The sequence below is a fragment of the Nanorana parkeri genome, unplaced genomic scaffold (assembly GCF_000935625.1).
Source record: "Nanorana parkeri isolate BGI_ZX_2015 unplaced genomic scaffold, ASM93562v1 scaffold413, whole genome shotgun sequence".
Taxonomy (NCBI): Eukaryota; Metazoa; Chordata; class Amphibia; order Anura; family Dicroglossidae; genus Nanorana; species Nanorana parkeri.
Genome location: NW_017306681.1, coordinates 728,930 through 732,095, shown reverse-complemented (window position 1 = coordinate 732,095; position 3,166 = coordinate 728,930).

Here is a 3,166-nt window from a genome sequence, read left to right as displayed (position 1 = left end):
ATAGATAGATAGATATATATATATAGATAGATAGATAGATATATATATCCAGCACAAGTGTTGAATAGAAGATAGATAGATAGATAGATATAACAGAATAAATGATGCATTAAGTGATAAATACTGTCATATTTCTGAGAGGAAATATTGGAGAATATGAATGAATTATGAATACTGTATAAGAAAACAATAATTTTAATATCTGTGATTGTAAGTGATAAAATGTTTGGATTTTATATATACAATATATATACTGAAAGAAAGTAACAGATGCTCATTCATCCAGGGGTACGTTTTTGTGTACTTATCAGTTTAGGGCACAAAGGTACTTATCAGCCTGAGTTTGTAGTTGTTTAGCAGTTTAAAGTGACTAGGCCAGAAGGAGGGTTGACCTGTGGTTCATGTGCCAATCTTGGTAGTTTGCCTATGAAGGAGAAAGAGTGATAGAGATGCAGCCAGTATTTGGTCTAATCTGAAAAAAAAAAAACACATAAAAAATAGAATTCATGTGTAGCAGGGCACGGTGCAAAAGCTACCGTTACAACTGGTGAGCAGTGCTCTGGTAGGGGAGCTTTGGGTATTGAGCTCAGAGAGTAATGCAGTGATCATTGGATCAAGACCTTAGTTTTTGGTTAGCTGTCAGAAGTTAAACACAATGATCACTGCTTACTTCTGACGCTAGTTAATCCTGTCAGTTTTCAGTTGGTGGGATCCTGGGTCTGATTGGAAACAGAGTTGAATGTATAATAATAATAATATTAATCATCATCATCATCATCATCATCATCATCATCATCATATTGTAGAATTGTCACCACATTGTAATATTACCTATTTGTCAAGGTAAAAGTTAGAAAATTGAAGACATCTTTATCTTGCTTGGTCTCTTTAAATATTACCACCCACCTACCCTTGCCCCCTGAAGCCTCACTCAATGTATAGTAGACATTGTGGATAATCAACCATTACCTAATTAGTCCTTTGTTTCATTTTAGTAAACCCAAAACTTGCCCATGAAATATTTGAGTAACTTCAGACAGCAATTAAAAAACAGAAACAAAAAGTAATGTTAACTACAGTATATACACAAAACCATGCAGCTATGCAAAAGTCAGAAAGCCACACAGTTTACTTTTAATCTTCATCTTTTATATGATCCTTTGTAGCCAGATTCAACAGGCTGGCCTTCTTGTAGGGTAGAAATCATAGAGGTATTAGAGAACATTTTGTAGGTTTAGGTACAGGGTCATGCAAACATGTTCCTACCAGCAGCCCTCAAGATTAACCACTTGAATTGTTCTCACTGCGACGTTCGCGGCGATATGTAACATGTGCTGCATAATGGGCGCAATTGTCGTTTTCGTACATAGGCGCACCACACGCATGTTTGCGTGTGTATGTGGGGGGAGGGGCGGGGAACTTAAAAACATTTTTTGTGTTATTTTTTTGATTATTATTTGTGAATATTTTTTTAGCTTCTTTATTTTTTTGAATGCTTTAATTTTTTATTTTTTTTAGACTTAACTTTATTGCTATTACATAGGGGACTAAGAAATCCCCTATGTAATAGCCAGTTCACCAAACAGGTCCTCTTTATGGAGACATCAGGGGTCTCCAAGACCTCTGATGTCACCTAGGGACCCCCAGAGAAACTGATGAAGCAGAGATCTGCTTCATCAGCTTCTCTCCGGTGTTCTTCACCGGAGAGTGACACTGAATGCAGGAAGTGATGTCATATACATCACTTCCTGCATTCGTGGACAGGAAAAGAGATCAAAGGGAGATCGAGTAATGATCTCCCTTTGATCTGCTGTTAGAGCGTTGCCGTGCTGATCCCATCCGCACTGGCCGCAGCGGATTATGGGACCGGCAGCGGCGGCGAAGAGACGGCGGGACATAGGTGGGGGGGGGGCGCACACCCGCAGTTTGTTTATGTAAACAGCCATCGCTGGCTGTTTACATGCTCACAGTTTTCCCTCTCGTGTGCACGCTGAGCGTCACACACGAGAGGGGGGAGGGGCAAGACGTCTTAAGACGCCCTCCCGCTCCTAGCAGACTCCTGTCCGGCCGTTCACAAAAGGCCATGGACGGAAGGTGGTTAAGCTAGTGGGCCAATCAGCTTCACAAGATGAATGTCAGAATGAAAATAGTGGTAGTAGAGTATTGCACCATGTTAGCCGTCAATTAATGTAGAAGGGTTGGAGTTTACCAGAGAACTATGAGGTGAGTGATTTCCACTCATCCTCATAGTTGGAGCCGACCTGTGACAAAGAAGCTGTCACAGGTCGGCTCTATTGATCGGAAGTGAGCAGAAACATGACTCATCAGTCAGTCACTGCTCCCCACAGGGATTCTCCCCTCTCCGATCCTCCAGCGCTGAGTGGAGGAATGAATGGGGGAAGAAGCGAGCACAGCTGGCTCTGCCCCATGATAGGTAGGGCCAGCTGTCACTCACGCAGGTGGGTGGATCACAACAGTATTATCACGATTCGTCCCAGCTGTGGCACTCTCAGTCTATAGCGAACAATAGCTCACTATATACTGAGCTTTGGGTCACGGGAGGAGGTTAGTATATGTCCTTCCATGACCCTAAAGAGGACTAAGGGGATAAACACTCACCCCATAGTTCTCTTTTAAGTGGTACCCTTTATTGGATAACAAGTTATTAAAGATGTGAGCTTTCAGGATTCCATGGAGCCCTTTGTCAGGCTTTAACAATTTCTGAAAATGGTTCTAAAACCATGTGGTCATCTCAGAAGGTACGGTGTATCCCTAAGTGAGTTTATTTATAGTGTATTTCAAGTGAGCACAGATCCTGTATTATTACTCCAGTGTTTTCCTTAAAGGCATTTTACTTGTTTGCTCTACTATATTATATCAGGCTAATTCAATCAACTACAGGACCTTCTAACCCCCTGGAATGACTACAACATCTCCTGGTTGGGCAGGATAGCAGCTATGAAAATGTAATTGCCCCCTAAACTATTGTATTATGCGTGGGTCCATGATTTAAACTACAAACCTTGCAAACACAGATTGAGTGCTTTGTTTGGTACAATTTGTGACAGAGAGTCCTGCAACCTGTCTTGTTTTGCTCACAGCTATCTGAAAGTTTGCGTCTGCCTCATGTAGTGAAATAATATTACACAGCCCACATTGACCAATT